The following is a 17,352-nucleotide window of genomic DNA, read 5'->3' as shown; positions in this document are numbered from 1 at the left end:
ATGTTAGTTTTAGGGGTACACAATAGTTAGTCAATATTTATATACCTAAAGAAGGGATCACCATAAGTCCAGCAACCTTCTGATACTGTACCATGCTACCACAGTATTATTGACTATATTCCCCATGCTGTACATTACATTCCCATGACTTATTGGTTTTATACCTGGAAATTTGGACCTCTTATTCCCCTTCACCTTTCTCCCCTTTTAAAAATTTTCAATCACAGTTGACATTCAATATTATTTTATATGAATTTCAGATGTACAGCATAGTGGTTAAACATTTACATAATTTAAGATATGATCGCCCTAACTAGTACTCACCTGGCTCTATACATATGTAGTTGTCACCATATTATTGACTGTATTCCCTATGCTTTACTTTACATCTGCATGACTATTTTGTTACTACCAATTTGTACTTCTTAATCCCTTCCCCATTTTAACCCATTTCCAATCCCCCTTCCATCTGGCAACCATCAAAATGTTCCGTGTATGTATGAGTTTGTTTCTGTTTTATTTTGTTGTTGTTTGTTTCTTTTCTTTAGATTCCACATATAAGCGAAATCACATTACATCTGCCTTTCTCTGTCTGACATACTCCATTTAGCATAATATCCTCCGGGTCCATCCATGCTGCCACAGATGGCAAGAACCTATTCCCTTCCATGGCCGAGCAATATTCCACTGTGTGTGTGTACCACCTCTTTATCCATTCTTATTGACAGACACCCAGGCCGCCTCCCCATCTTGGCCATTGTAAACAATGCTGCAGTGAATGTATGGATGCACATGTCCCTTTGAAGTAGCATTTTGGGTTTCTTCAAATAAATACCCAGAAATGGGATTACTGGGTTCTTCTTTGTCTCTTGTTATAGCCTTTGTTTTAAAGTTTATTTTGTCCAGTATAAGTATTGCTACCACAGCTTTTTTTTTCTTCGTTTCCACTTTCATGAAATATCTTTTTCCCATCCCTGTACTTTCAGTCTGTGTGTGTCTTTTGATCTGAAGTGAGTCTCTTGTTGGCAGCATATATAAGGGTCTTGTTTTCTTATCCATTCAGCCACGTTATGTCTTTTGATTGGAGAATTTAATCCATTTATATTTAAAGTAATTGTTGATAGATATGTAGTTATTGCCATTTTATTATTCATATTTTTAAATTCTTTTACTCTTTTTTTTTTGGTCCCAAAGAAGTCTCTCTAACAGTCCTTGTAATACTGGTTTGGTTGTGAGAAACTCTGTTTGCTTTTCCTTGTCTGAGAAGCTCTTTATGTGTCCTTTGATTCTAAATGATAATTTTGCTGGGTAGAGTAATCTTGGTTGTGGGCCCTTCTTTTCATCATTTTGAATATTTTCTGCCAATTACTTCAGGCCTGCAAACTTTCTGTTGAAAAATCATCTGACAATCTTATGTGAGCTCCTTTGTAGGTAACCTAATGCTTTTCTCTTGCTGCTGTTAAGATCATTTCTTTGTCTTTAACTTAGGTATTTTAATTATGGTGTGTTTTGTTGTGGGTTCATCTTGTTTGGGACTCTCTGTGCTTCCTGAGCTTGTATATATATTTCTTTCCTTGGCCAGGTTAGGAATTCCATCATTATTTCTTCAAATAGGTTTTCAATTCCTTGCTGTCTCTCTTTTCCTTCTGGTACTGCTATGATGCAAATGTTGGTATGCTTTATGTTGTCCCTTTAAACTCTCATTTTTTTTCTTCTTGGCTTCTTTTTTCCTTTTGCTGCTCTGATTGGGTATTTTCTGCTACCTTGTCTTCTAAATTGTTGATTCAGTCCTCTGCTTCATCTAACCTGTTGATTCCTTCTAATGTATTCTTCATTTCAGTTATTGTAGTCTTTTCTGACTGGTTCTTTTTAATATTTTCTATCTCTATTTTTATGTTTCCCATCCCTTTGTTGAAGTTGCCCTGAGATCACTGAGCATCCTTATAACCATTGTTTGAACCTCTGCATCTGATAGATTACTTGTCTCCATTTTGTTTAGTTCTTTTTCTGGAGCTTTCTTCTGTTCTTTTATTTGGGACATGTTTCTTTGTCTCCCCATTTCGACTGCCTCCCTGTGTTTGTTTCTGTGTAAGGCTACTATGCTTCCTGGTCTTAGTAGAGTGGCCTTATGTAGGTGTTCTGTGGGACCCAGTGGTGCAGTCTCCCTTGTCACCAGAGCCGGGCGTTCCAGGTGTGTCCCTTGTGTGTGTTGTGTGTTGTAGTTGAGACTTGATTGCTGTTTGCATATCAGTGGGAGGGATTGGCCCTCAGGCTGATTAGTTGTGAGAACTTGCTACAGTTTAGGAGCTGTTGTGCAGGGGCTTACCCTATAAAGCAAAATTTGCTTCAGCAGGGTTCTGGTGCCTGCCCAGTGTGTCCCTTTGGTGTGTCATCCCCAGAGGCAGTCAAGTGATACTGCAACCCAGTCTGAAGCTGGCCACTGGGCCTGCCAGCCTTGGGGTTTTCTGGGAGGGGACCTGCTGCAGGCCTCCTCAGTCTGTGCCTTGCCCAAGGTCACCTGGCTTGAGCCACAAAGCCATCCACAGATGACCACCATCCATGCTGTGCTTGGAGGTCCCTTGAGAGGTCAAGTTGTGAACAGAGGCTGGCTGTTGCTAATGCTAGGATTAGGAATGCTGAGCCAGAGGTACGGGACACACAGAAGCCAGATGTTGTTTGTTTGGGTTTTGTGAACTTTTGAGAGATTTTAGAAAAGTCCACAGTATGAGCCAAGGCAGGCCATTTATACAGAAAAGCCACTGGAATTGGCTTTGGTGTGCTTGAAAGTTGGGTGGGGCATGGTCTCAAAGAATCACCTGGGCAGGGCAGGTGAAAGGTGATAGCCGGTTTGGTGGAGACTCAGATATTGTGTTTGTCTGTGTCTGCATGGGGGGCGGGGATGGGGATGGCTCAACAAAGGAACAATAACTTCCACCAGCTCCTCTATCAGGGCAAAAGCTTCCCCTCCAGCCCTTAACCTGAATCCAGACAACTCAGTTCCTTCTTGTATGTCCCTGGGATCTTTTGAGCTGCTGCCCTGATGCTGAAGCTCAGAACAAGTGAGTCCATCAGCAAGTGAGTCTGTGTGCGGTCCTTTTAGGAGGAACACCTGGGAGTGTATCAGTCCTTTGTCTCACTTAGCCTTAATCTCTGCTGGCTTTCACAGCCAGAAATTATGGAGACTCCTCTCCATGGCACTGAAACCCTTGGCTGAGAGGGTCTGGGACCTCTCATTCCTCATGGGGGCCTTCTGCAGCTGAGATATTCCTCCAATTTTTAATGGTTACTGTGGGGACAGAGCCAGGAGTACAATTTCCAAGCTCTTGGTCTCACATGGAAAGGTGCTGGTTCAGGTAGTAAATCAGGTAGCAGATCATTGGAGATCAGAGGGTTGCAGATTGTGTGGATCCTGCTTCCTGTGTCTCCAACCCGGCCACTCGCGAGAATATAGTGGTATGACTCCCCTATCTATGGCTCCGTGGGTGTTCCTTTTTGGCCTCACCATGTCCTGCAATCTTATGTTGGGAGCTGGACCAGAGACCCCACATGACACCTGTGGGTACAGAGCCAGGAGTGCATTTTCCAGGCTCTTGGCCTCACTTGGAAAGGTGCTGGCTCAGGTAGTAAATGGCCATCACCTGTGATTGGATGGCCATCAGCTGTGGCTAGTTGACCATCAGCTGTAACCACTTAGCCAATTGACCAGTGATATAACTGACGCAGCTGCCCTGGGGAGTGGAGTTGGTCGGCTGGCAGGCAGAAAAGCAGACAGCAGGTCGCATGTTGTGTGAACCCAGCCTCTGGTGAGACTATAGTGGTATGACTCCCCTACCTATGACTCCGTGGGTGTTCCTTTTTGGCCTAGCCACATCCTGCGTTCTTATGTGGGGAGCAGGAGCTGAGACTCCGCAGGCCACTCCACATGACACACCCCTGCACGACAGTCACACTCGGGTGTGGGACCAGCCCAGTCCACATCTCTGACCCTCCTACCAGTCTCAAAGTGGTTTTTTCTGTGTATTTGTAGTTTAGGGCTTCAGTTCAGATAGATTTCAGGTGATTCTCAATGATCGTTGTTTTGTAGTTTAGTGGTAATTGATGTGGTCCTGACAGGAGGTGAGCATAGCAGTTTCTCATCTTGACTGGAAATCTCTCAATTTTTGAAATTCTTATTATTGGGGAAGAAGTGAGAATAGATGTTGGAGGACAAGCAGAGTCTCTTCTATAACTGGAAAGGTTTGCTTGTTCTTAATGCTAGTGCCTGAATCTTTTACAGGCTCTGTTTAACAGAACAGTAGTGATTGATGTTCACAGTGACTGAAGCCACTAAGGTACAGTAAGAGACTGAATTGGTTCTGAACTCTAAAATTCAAATTGTATTTAAGGGATATCCTAGGGCATATTTTGTGGTGTTTTAATTTAAGCAAAATTGATACTTAATGTATAGCAATCACTAACAATAATAAATGTTAGCTATCAAGAGCTTGCAATATACCAGGTACTATGCTAAGTATATCATATACTTTTCCCCATTTAATCTTCACAAGGACTGTGAAAATGGGTCTTACTGGCAGCTTTTTACACATAAAGAAATTAAAGCTTGGAGGAATTAAGTAACTTGCTTAAGTCATGTGACTCCTAAGTGATGGAACTGGTAACTACTTGCTGGCTCTAAAACCTCAGTATATTAAGGGCAGTGGGTCTCAGTTAGAGGCAGTTCCCCCCCTCACCCCAGAGGGCATTTGGCAATGTCTAGGAAAATTTCTGGTTGTTACAAACTTGGAGGCTGCCACTGGCATCACGGGAGTAGAGGCCAGAGATGCTGTTAAACAGCCCACAATGCTCAGGATGAACACTCAAAGGAAGAATTATCTAGCCAAAGCATCACTGGAGCCATGGTTGAGAAACCCTGCATTAAGCCTCGCTACCTACCATACTTGGTGTATGCCTTGGTCCTTATGAAATGATAGCAGATGATGTGCTAATTTCTGGAAATGGGGAACTTCCATTCCTGTGTAAAGGACTAAATCTTTCTTAGTCAATAAGGATCAGTTCTTCATTTTAAAATTTCACTGATTTACATTGTGGGGAATAAAAATGAGTGTTCTGAAGATGTGGAAGCAGGGAAGTTTACAGAGGGAGAATACAAAACAACATTTAAAAATTATTTCACATGTTGTACGGCTAAAATTTTTAACAGGAAATGAAACTTTCAGCCCAATTCAAAAAGCAATGATACAAATTATTAATCTATTATCTTTCTTTGAGAAGGAAAAAGAAGGCTGTGTATAACAGATACATTTGGAACATGAGTCAACATTTGATGCTACTCTTAGGCTGGTTGGTTGCATGGATTTTAAATGCTATAACTGCTTTAACACCAACAAGACAAACTTTCTTTTAAACAGGCACTTACTAAAAGTATTTAATCCAGGTAGAGATCGCTATGACTCTTTTACCCATAAGATTATGGTTTATTGGGGGAAAACAACAAACATACCAATAGTCCTAACAGGATGAGATTAAAGGTATCCAGTGACAGCAGAATGGGGTACAGTAGAAAAAGTCATGGCATGCTGTGGGCTCACAGAGGAAAAAACTTATGTTGTATGAGGTGAAGACATTGAAAGTTTCCAAGAGAAGGTGAGATTTTAGTCAATTCTTAAAGATGATCAGGATTTGCAAGGCAGGCAACGAAGGGAAGAGGAAATAGAAGTCCTGACCACTTGGTACAACTGTGTAGTTTTTGCCCTGAAAGCTGGCCCATACTCTGAGGCAGGTCTGCTTCCCCTCAACGAAGGTGGCACCTTTTTTTTTTTTTTGCACAAAATTTCCCAGGATTTGGCCTCTGGGACTGCATCTGCCTAGAGGAGAGGTCTTTTGAGAATTCGCACTAATATTTCCTTATAACCACAAAGCCACCCTGGGACTGACACTGTAGGTATTGTATGCAGTACTTGCAAAGCCATGGAGGAGTGAAATAGCATGGCATAGCTTGTACAATGGAGCTTGTGGTGTTGCCAAAGTGCTATCACCCGTGCTTTAAGCAGAGCGCTGGTGCCTATGTGGAAGATGGATGGATTGTTGCTAGAGGAGACAAGACTGGAGTCAGGAGTTCACAGTAATGTCATTCTGGGGCAAACTGAAGTTAGCATGAGTGTAATCAAGACCAATACCATAATTAGCTTTAATCCTTTGAAATTAACATTAATGGGGGAGATCACCTGCTATAAACATTTTACTGGCAGCAGGATATGAATCATAAATAATCCTACTTTGGAAGGAAATCCAAATACCCCTTTGGCACAAAGAACCAATAAAGTGACACATACATTTCTAAAACCCAGAGAGCTCTTTAGAAGACAGTTTAGTTCTTTCTTTACAGATTTTAACTTTACAAGATGTCTTCTGCATCTGGATTTTCCCCTAATTGTTGGGGGGAATTATCATTCACTAAATTTGTGCGTGAAATAAGAAAAAAAATTAATGATTCGGTGACATTTGGGATGTTGTAATTTTTAAAAAATTCAGTAACTAGCCGTTTCATAAACTTATGGACTATTAAAATTAGAAAAGACCTTAGAAATATGTTTCAACTTCCTGATTTTACAAATGAGAAATTTGAAGGCTAAAGAGAAATGAGATTTGCCTGAATCCACAGTTAGGTACTGGCTGATCTGGGACCCAAATTGAGTTTTTTGGCTTCTTACTCTGGGATTTTCTCCATCATAAAATTAATTATTATTATGTATGTATGTATGTGTGTATGTATGTATGTATTTATTTATTTATTTATTTATTTTTGACTAAGAATGTTCAAAACTGGTAGTGATTGTTTAATTTCATAGCAAATTTCCCTAATTCCTTTGTCAAGCAGTTCAAGGGACATACTTTCTCTTAGTTTTATCGATTTCTAACAAGTGATTGGAACTGATCTCTGGTTTGCTTGTGCTTTGGTGGTTTTCTAATTCTTGAAAGAGCTAAAAATCTCTGTGTATTCTCTTGATCTTGTTAGAAAAAATTTGGAAAAAATCTCTTCTCTGCAATATGTGGAGGTTCTTCCCACAGGAATCGTTACAGAAAAGAACCAATTGTTAATAAAAACATTTGTGAGATTAGGACAAACACTTTTAAGTTAATGAACAAGCACATGATGATAAATTATTATGAATTTTCTGCTGGAGTAAAGTAAACGTGAAGCTCAGACAATGAAATAAGGCAGCATGCTAACATCTCTCAAGTAGATTGGAAAAATTTTCCGACTTTGCAAAACAGCATCTGGTAAACCCATTCTTAAGTACAAATAGGAATTTACTACTAGTCTTTGGCTGAAGAGATATTTTCTCATAGTCAAATAGAGGCATTGTCACTTCATCTGACCTGGTGTTTCATAAACCATAAACTGTGTCAGAGTGGGGCTCTTTTCTTCTTTTGGAGTTTTCCAGGCTAGCTCAGGCATGTTCAGGGGGCCCTCCCCATAACTTTTGAAGTTTTAAAAGATTGAGACTAAGTGCTGTCATTGTGCCAACACAATTCTCCTCCAACTCTTTTCTGGGTCAGCATATTCAGATTTTCCCAGATGTAGTTTGGCCTCAGTAAGACTCGATGACTCAAGTTTTTGTTATATAAACAGGAAGGTTTGTACTTACTGCCTCAATTTATGTTGCTAGGGTCTTTATTCATTGCATTTTATCCATAATTACCACATCATGTTTCAGGTTAAAAGGCATATTGTCTGTACTTTCCAAAATTGAGATTGTCTTTTTCTAAAGAGTTAAACCGTCCATACAACTTTCCCTCCTTAATTTTATGAAGCACACATTACCAGTGGCCTGGGCCCCATATTCATTATCCATCTCTTCCTGAGCTTTTAGTCGCACATGGCTTCCTGGCCTGAGGCTCCCAGGCTCCCTTGTAGCTGGTGTGGCCATGTGACTAAATTTTGGCCAATGAGTTGTGATCTGAAGTATGTGTGACTTATAGATTGTGCACCTCGAAAAGTATGTGGTGTGCTCCCTGATCTGCTCTTCTCGTTGCATGGGAGTTCCCTAGGACGCAGAGATGGAAGCCAGGACTGCGGATGGCAAAGCTGACCTACCAGCCTTGCACCACTTCCCTCTGAATTGCTCTGTGCAAAAGAAGTAATTCTGATTTAAGTTACTGTATTGTGAGTACTTTTGTTAGTCAGCTAAGCCTTGTTCTAATTAATATGCCTTCCTAGAGTGTTTAAAACCATTCCAAACCTTTCTTACCAGGATGAAAAGAAGACTATGGAGACATTTGCAGCAACTTTAAGGAAGCCCTGTGATCAAGAATGAGGTTCCGTTCAAGGCTATGTCTACACAGCAGAACCATTCTCAGCACAACTGCTGAATGGGAAACTTGTGACAACTCCACAGACTCAGCAGAAGTTTGTTCATCTCTGTCCAGTTCCATCTTTGAGGAATCTGTGACCCAAAACTAAACCAGGACATGATGTAGCTTTGTTATGTACTGAGGGGGGAGTTTCCTCCATTTGTAAGGGTCTCAGCAGACAATGCTTTGTAATGCTTTCAGCATTTGAAAACTGGAGTATATTCAGAAGCATAATTGGAGGGAGGAGAGAATCAACATTTGAAGTTTCCATGGTGTACCAGATATTATTCTCAGCCATCTCATAAATATTTCACTGAACCCCCTCTATAGCCCTGTAACATGTATGTTTTTAAGCACTGTTTGCAGATGATAGAACATACTGTTGAGGGGTTTCAGAAGCACGTTCAAAGTTATAGTAAGAAGAAAAGCTGGAACTTGAGCTCAGATCTTTGGAGTTCTAAGGTTTATGCTTTTTCTGATAGCAGTGGGGTAGTCTAGGGAACGAAAGAAATCCCTTGATTAGAAACAATAAAAAATACATTTGCTTAATACCCGAGATATTCAGCAAATAATTCCATCTCTTTATTCTCCACCCCTGCCCTGGCTTACATGCTCCACTACTGGTGTTACATTCTTACACTTTACTTTCACAGAGCAGCTCATCTTGGTGACGAAACGTAGGACTAATTGGGAACTAGAAATGTCGTTCCTTTAGTAACATTGCCTTGAGACAGAGCTATACCAAAACGATCTCTGGTTTTTAATGTCCCTCACAGCTTCTAGCAGAAAGTGATTCAATTGCCTTCACAAACTTCCCTGGATAGAAGTTCTTCCTTCGGCATGAAATAAGTCCTTTATGCTGTAATTTGGAGGCATACCAGGACCATCTTACTGAGCAGGAAAGAAGACCGGAAATACTTATTATTCTTTGCTTGAGTCCTTTCTGTTTCAGAAATTTGTTTGTTACATTACTCTTTTCTCTCCCCTTGGAATAAGAATCCCAGTTCCTTCCACCTGTCCTCACCTGCATCATCAGAGAGCTTTGTGGGGTTCTTCTGGACATAACTCTAAGTTTTGCAATTTTTTATTTGTGAAACCCCAGATTGGGGCAGTAGCAATTGAAAATGTCTGTTGCTTCCTAGAGCACAGTGCTGTGCTAGGTGTTATTGAGATGCCTTATTGCATGTGCACCACTATTCAGCAAGCAAAGTACAAGTATTATTTTCTCTGTTCTACCGTGGATGAAACACGCTTAGAGAGATTAAATAATGTATGTGCTAAAATATAAGATGAGATAGTTCCAAACCTACCCCCCCACCCCACCCCAGGAAAAGAGGGGATCGCTGTTAGTTCAATCTTTATAAAGTCTCTCAAATTATGTGGTACTTCTTCAACTTCTAAAGCCACATAAGCCTGAGATGATCTCAGAGCATTCTGGTCTCCAAAGCTTACAGAAGTCACCTGCAGAATCCCTAAAGAAGGAGGCAAAGGATTTCAAGAGAGATTTATTCATTATTCTTGTGATGGGTGGGGGGAGTCATGACTTCACAATAGCAGTGATTGGATGTCATCATAAACAGCCCTTTAAAATAAGCCTTTGAAAAGCAAGATATCAGTTATTACATGAAATGAACACAATGGCACAAATATTCACCTACAAGAAGAATGAACAAAGCAATTGTTTTAATGTTATGTGAATGGGTCATTGTGGTTTGGGATAAAATTTCTGATGACAGCATCAAACAACCCATCCGGGGAGTGAAGATAAGGCACCATGAAAATGACGTCAGTTGACACTGATGCCAATGCTGCATTACTAAGAATTTGAAGAAAACTGTTTCATGAAGCGCGAGAGTGATAAATCTATTTCTGAATTGATGTTTCTGTGATTTTAAGTATCTATCTGACTCAATGAATAAAATCTTATAAGTAGACATTTGATTATTTCACCTATATTGTCGAAAGTTTATATAATGCCAGTAGGTAGGAAACGTTTTCAACCTTCTCCTTGGGAAAATGAAGGAATTCCTAATGTTCAGGAACATACAGCAACTAACCCAAGTGGATGGGAAAAAAAAAGTGGGATAACTAAGATTTATGCCTGGATCTGATTCATCGATGCACAGTGATTACGTGGTATGAATTTCTAGACTCCTTGTTCTGAGGACTGTTGTCCATATTTATGCTGCTGCATTCTCTTTCTGGAGTGCATTTTAGCAAGGTTAGACTGACTGTAATACAAGAGTCTAAGGAATTAAATGCACCATAGGTATATAAGTGTTTACTAGGAACAGTGGAATGAGGGTAGCAGTGTGCGCGCAACAATGAGTGTTAAGATTATATTATTCCCTCTTTTGAACTTCTGTTCACTAGCACATTCTTATGTTTAAAGCAGAAGTGTTTTTTCCAGATTTTTTTCCCCATATCCTCAATCTGCAGAGGAGAAGATGGATCTGTACTAGAGAATACCACTTCCAGGAATATTTCTGACCCATTCTGACATAAACATTACATAAAGGTTTTTAGATCGTATAACTCCTCTGCCCTGTCTCTTCATTTAGAGAACAGGGGTGCTGATATTTTATACTCACTTTTCCTCCTCTCTGCATAAGGAAAACAGGGAAGATATTTGGAATGATGCTTATGTCATATCCCTCTTGCCATAGGATGAGTAATTATACAAAATAGAAAAACACATGAAAGTATCTTGTAAGGCTATTAGCTTCCTCCTCTCCATCCACACATTTCTACCATCTACTCCCACATCTTTTGTTAAAAGCTAAAAGCAACGGATATAAATTATGTGATACAACTTCTTGGTCTACTGAGTCAAATATTTTATTCCATTTATTGCCACAGGCTACTGAGGCCTGCTTTTATGCCTTTCTATAGGAAACTGACTTTCTCTCTTCCCTCTGGTTGAACTCTGGATGAAGGAAGCCAATTTATTAGGCCAGTGGCAGTTACTTGGATGTTCAGACATATGGTCCACAAACTGTTTCATTCTGTTTTAAATCAATCCCTCCTGATGGGCTCCATTCTTTCTCCCACTTATGCCACAGGTGAAGTAATGAAGATGCTGATGTGGCTTCCTGTTAATATTCTGAGGCCCCAGGTTCCTAACAGCAGGATGTCTGTTCTCCAGCTGTTTCTCCAACAGGAAGAAGAGATAAAATAAACAAAGTTTACACAGTAGTCCATTGAAACCACAGGTAATCCACAGCTGCAGTAAAAACAATTCTGTGTTGCCAAACTAGTCCACCATCATAGATTCCCATCAGCAAAAGCGGTTTCAAAATACTTTCAGGATAGTTGATAGTTTCTTTCAACTTCATATCCAGAGGGCAGCTATCCTGTCAATCCAGATTTGGACCAATGAATCCTAACTCTCCTGCCTTTTTAATGATTTTTAAGTGGAATTCTATGGGATGGAATGGGGGCAATCATGGTGGAATTGTACAAATTACACCATATACTAGTTTGATCTTAAATTTGAATTTAAAATGTGTCTGGATTGACAAGCCTTTCCAAATAGGACTTTGTAACACTCTTGAAAAGATCAGCACTCTTCACTCTGTAACACTCTTCATTTCACTCTGAACTTTTGAAATTTTGCCAACTAATATTTTTCTGCTTAGTATTAGCAAACATTATTTCCCCAGACACCTAATGTAATCCAGCCAATTGAATATGCAGAACTCTTGTTATATAACTTGTATTTTTTAGTGATATAGAAAATGTGGATAACATGCAAGCTTCACGTATAATATTTATTGAAAAAGGACCCAAAGTCTGATTCCTGAACAAATTCTATATAGATATAGAAGTTTGGAGTCAAAAGCTAATTTCTTTTTTTCTTTTTCCTTTTTTTTTTGATATAACTTTGATGACTTAATACCTAAGGCAATAGATATCACATAAGGCCAAAATGCATTGTTAATTCATGGGCCAGCACCTGACCATTATTCTCGATGTCCATGACAATACATCTCCAAGGAAAGATCAACTTACCTCTTAGTCATCTATAAGATCTAAATCCTGAACTTTTGAAATCTTGCCAATGAATTCCCCAAAACTCTCTTATTTCTTTTGAACAAGGTGTGCATTTATTCATCTCAATGAAAGGAATACTTAGTACGGGGCCAAGTATGATTCAGAATGAAATGGAAGTTGGATTAAACAAGCCATGCAAAGTCACAGGCTTGAATGGCCATACACACTGTCAGTGAACACTGGTGGTATTGAAATGGATTTGCCAAGCCAGTTACACTTACCTGCCTTATGATAACCATGGAAACACACCTGTACTATTTTATTATATTTAGAGTTTATTTTCAACCCTATGGTATTATTTTTGTTATATTTAGAGTTTATTTCCAACCCTATGGTATTATTTTTCTTACTATTTTATTTTCCTATACTCCCCATTAACTATGGAAAAGTCAAAGTCTGCGTTATGTGTAGCATTGTCTGAGAAGTTTTTATGGATGTCCTAGTTTGGCTCAAAGAGACATGAATGGTTAACAAATGCATTGCACATCATAGACTTCAATTCCGTGACTACTGAGACTTTTTTTTTTTGCCAGCCATAACCAAGACTTACTGTCTCTATCTCAATTTATTAACAAAACCAACCATGTGCTTCTTAGGTTAAGAAACTGATGACTGGGTTTAAGCTGACCACACTATTCCTGCTCATGTTCTGACACAGCAGAAAAGCACGGAGCTTGGAGTTGGCAGGCACAGGGATGAATACTGACTTGTTCTTCATGCATCATGAACAAATATTGATTAGGAGTCTGATCTGTAAGAGGTTATTGATCACTGACTCTGTACGCGACAGTGTATGAGATAAGGATGAAATATACAAGTCCTGCCCTCAGGGAGCACACAGATGTGCTAGGAACACAGATAGGAAAACAAAGGATCGCACCACCATGAGGTGAGTGTGAGAGAGAGCTGTCTAGCATGAATTTTTTCTTCCACTGGATTCCAGTTTCTTTGGAGAAGAACTGCCTTTCCTCCATTGCATAAGTGTTAGTGAGAGGATAATTTCTGTGACTAATTCCCACCAGGGAAACTGGAAGGGAACGAACCTTCCTTCCCACCCTAGGCCAGCTTCAAGCTGGTCAGTCTAGTCATGGGACCCAGGGTTGACCAATTAGATACTCTTCTAGGGTTTTGGCACTAGGATGGAGGGAATAGTTGCTCTGATTCTTTTGGCTACAAGGCGAATGTGCCCTCTGCTTCTTACCTTTAACTCTCTTGGTTCTTGGGCATTTCCAATCCTGTTCCTCCAGCTGTTGTTAAGTTCCTCGTGTAGGTATGCACCCAGTAAGTTCTCATTTATTAACATTGCTTTGGGTCAGTTTTTTAATGCTTACAGTCAGGGATCATGAAACAGTGTCGTAATCTAGAATGCAGGTGAAAGGAGTAGTAGCTTTGAACAAATGGCAGCTTGGAGGAGGTAACAACTGAGCTATGACTTTAAAGACAATAAGGGGTTTCTTAAGGAAGTGGGAATGACTGTACAGCTAGAGGAAATAACATATGCAAAGGCTTGCAGGTTAGAGCAGCAGGGGACAGGTGCTAAGTAGCTTTGGTGGCTACTGTGTACTGGGTATGTTGCGCGCGCGTGTGTGTGTGTGTGTGTGTGTGTGTGTGTGTGTGTGTAACAGCCAAATGTTAAGCGCTGATGCCTGACAGTCATGTAAAGGATGTTTGCTAATCAGCTTTTTCCTCTATTAGAATACACTATGCCTTAGTCATTGTGATTGTACCTAAAAAATCGGCTGGTCTGGAGAGGGGCTTGTCAATGTTTAGTGAAAAGAAGTGACAGTTGAATTCAGTTCCTCTGAGATACTTCGAAATTTTAGAGTTGGAAGGACTTTGTCAGGGCATGTGTGTCCGGGGCGCCAAAAATCTATGTGCCATCTGGAGACTGTCCTTTAAAACTATAATTTCATCCCTGTATTAGGTAGTATTACACATGGAACATTCCAGACAGTTGGGAACATTTCCAATGTTTCTATACCTTGGGAGAAGAAAAGACTAAGGAATCATTTCTGTTGGATCCTTCAGTGTTTAGCAATGCTTTCTGCCAGAAAAGTTCCTCTCGATCTAACCTAAGTCTTCTCTGCAACATCTTACCTCATTTCCTGTTGTTCTCCCCTTAGAGGATATGGACATGATGGGCTCATCACCCTTCTCGGTAATAACAGCCCTTCACATGCTTGACGTCGATTACTCAATTGCCTTTAGCTTTCTCTTCGAGTTTTTCCCTTCCCTTAGTCTGTTCTCCAGCCTTTAATCATCTCTGTGGGTCTCTTCTCAACCCCGTCCAAGAGTACAAAGTGCCTCTTAAGGCACTTTTCAGTTTCAAAACAAACACCAAACTTTCCAGGCTTGTTCAAACAGGCAAAATGAGTTGACTTTCTAAGAAAATATAAAAGAAATGTTCTTTGTAGTGGTTTTCGGTTGGTCCTGAAATGAAATGATACTCCAAGCAATTAATGTAGGAAGAACTCTTTCAGTATTTGTCTTTCAAGTTGATGTCATTTTAGGACAGATTCTTGTCAAAAGATTTCCTAAAGGAACTGGTCAGTGTTTATAGAGCACCTACCATACACCAGGCATTTTGCGTGGCACTAAGCAGCCAAAGATAAATGAGCCAAAGGTAAATGAGACATGGTTCTTGCTCTCAGAGAGCTCATGGGCTCATAGTTAAGGCAGAAACAAATAATAGTCCCTTCAATGTGATGGATACAAAGACACAAATAAGAGAATGAGGAGGAGTAGGGCAGAAAGAAGGAAGGTGGCATCTCTGGCTGGTGAGGTCAAAGTTGATCAGATTCTTGAAGGAGGACTCAGAACTTTCCAGGTTTGGAAGGAGGTGAGGAAGGGTGTTTCTTTTTCACACAGAGAAAACTGATGATAAGAGTTTTAAAGACATAAAGCAGCGTGATATGTTCGATAGTGAACCCAGTAAGCGAGTGGCAAAAGAAGAGGATGGTGAGGGTGAGATCACAGAGGGCTTTATGTGCTAGTTACAAGATTTTAGATTCTGTGTGGCATTGGGAGACATTAAGTGCTTGTGAACAATGTAGTAATTGAGGAAGAATAATCACTCTACTTAGAAGAGTGGACGGGAGTGAGGCTGAAGTAGGATCGGCCTGGAAGCAGATACAAGAGTTAAGACGTGACTAAAACAGATAAATGAAAATGATGTGGACCTTGGTGTGTTGTGGCTAAGAGGAGAAGAGATGAGTGAATGAAACTAGGCAATTCTGAGGAATTCCCACAAAAGTTGGGAATGAACAAATAAGGTAGACACTATAGAATATGGTGGGTAAGATAATTGTCGAACAACTTTTCCAATTCAGTTTTAAGTCCAGAGGCCGGCTCCACCAGACGTGAGGTCACATAATTGAAAAACTAAGATGTTGTCTTTCAGAGCCAATGGGGAGAATGTTCCAGAATGAGTGTTAGTTTGGTATCATAGAATCAGGTAAGGAACTCTGAAGAGTATTAGTCAATTCAGCAAATGAAGTACATCATTCAGGATGGCCCACAAGGGGAGAAATATAGGACTTAGTAATCTGTGTGATTTATGTACTTAGGATCTGTATAAGATATACAATAAAAGATAAACTTTAGAAAACATATATTTCACTCAACAACGAAACAAACAAACAATCCAATTGAAAAATGGGCAGAGGACCTGAATAGACATTTCTCCAAAGAAGACATACAAATGGCAAATAGACATATGAAAAAATGCTCAACATCACTAATCATCAGAGAAATGCAAATAAAAACCACAATGAGATATCACCTCACCCCAGTCAGAATGGCTACCATCAACAAGACAAATAGTAACAAGTGTTGGAGAGGCTGTGGAGAAAAAGGAACCCTCATACACTGTTGGTGGGAATGCAGATTGGTATAGCTGCTATGGAAGGCAGTGTGGAGGTTCCTCGAAAAATTACGAATAGAATTACCAAGTGAGCCAGCAGTTCCTCTTCTGGGGATCTACCCAAAAACTCTGAAAACATTTATGCATAAAGATATATGAGTATGTGCTCCAATGTTCATTGCAGCTTTGTTTACGGTGGCCAAAACATGGAAACAACCAAAGTGTCCTTCAATAGATGAATGGATAAAGAAGTTGTAGTATATATGCACAATGGAACACTATTCTACCATAAGAAGAGATGAAATAGTACCATTTGCGACAACATGGCTGGAACTTGAGATTATTATGCTAAGCGAAATAAATCAGACCGAAAAAGTTGAGAATCGTATGATTTCACTCATATGTGGGATATAAAACTGAAAACAACAAAAGAACAAGACAAACAAATGAAGAAATAAAAATTCATAGACACAGACAATAGTTTCGTGGTTACCAGAGGGTAGGGGGGGTAGAGATGGTGGATGAGGGGTTAAATATGTGGTGATGGAAGGAGAACTGACTCTGGGTGGTGAACACACAATGTGGTATAAAGATGATGTCTTACAGAATTGTACACCTGGAACCTATGTAACTTTACTAACCATTGTCACCCCAATCAACTTTAATTAAAAAAAAAAAAAGCAAGCATGTATTTCAGATGCAATCAGACTGGGGGACTTTACTTATCTAATGAGTAAGAACAATGGGTGACAGTTGAGTAACTGTGTAGTTGCTGTGATTGCCAAGTTGTTTGGCACTTTGTCAGATTATGGCTGCTGTGAAAAAAAGTCCTTTCTTCTCCCCTTCCCTTCTCTGTGGTCTGACAGCTGTGGGAATGAGGGTAAGAGTGGGTTTGAGGAAGTGCTCAGGACAGGTCAGGATGAATGAGGGAATCTGGAGAGAGAGAGAGAGAGAAAGAGAGAGAGAGAGAACTGGCTGGGGAAAAGGGTGATGAGTGGATACGAAGGAGAGCAAACTGCTGAAAAGAGGGCCGCTTTTTGTAGGCGGCAGTGATCTAGAGGCAAAGGGACCTCAAGGGCTCT

This window comes from Rhinolophus hipposideros (assembly GCF_964194185.1).
Source record: "Rhinolophus hipposideros genome assembly, chromosome: 9".
Taxonomy (NCBI): Eukaryota; Metazoa; Chordata; class Mammalia; order Chiroptera; family Rhinolophidae; genus Rhinolophus; species Rhinolophus hipposideros.
This window is presented reverse-complemented; position numbering follows the sequence as displayed.